The sequence below is a fragment of the Orycteropus afer genome, unplaced genomic scaffold (assembly GCF_000298275.1).
Source record: "Orycteropus afer afer isolate SDZICR_OR568_19922 unplaced genomic scaffold, OryAfe1.0 scaffold00130, whole genome shotgun sequence".
NCBI classification, from domain to species: Eukaryota; Metazoa; Chordata; class Mammalia; order Tubulidentata; family Orycteropodidae; genus Orycteropus; species Orycteropus afer.
The window spans coordinates 1,578,892-1,579,131 of NW_006921717.1; the positions used below are offsets into that span (position 1 = coordinate 1,578,892).

The following is a 240-nucleotide window of genomic DNA, read 5'->3' on the forward strand; positions in this document are numbered from 1 at the left end:
TCTTTGTCCCCTCTGGACCCCCCCATCCCCTCCTCAGTCTCGTACCCGCTGGATGCCCCTCTCTTCTCCCCCTCAGTCTCGTCCCCGCTGGACCAGCCCCCCATTCCCTCCTCACTCGTCCCCTCTGGACGCCCCCATCCCCTCCTCACTCTCGTACCCGCTGGACGCCCCTCTCTTCTCCTCCTCACTCTTGTCCCCACTGGACCCCCCTTTTTTCCTCCTCTTCTTTGTCCCCTCTGG

General features: G+C 64.2%; 1 protein-coding gene across 1 annotated transcript in view; it reads right to left on the minus strand.

Annotated features, from left to right (window-relative positions):
* Nucleotides 1–240, minus strand: part of NDUFV1 (NADH:ubiquinone oxidoreductase core subunit V1) — a 6,158-nt gene that overhangs the window by 1,701 nt on the left and 4,217 nt on the right. The gene's annotated exons all lie outside the window — the stretch shown is intronic.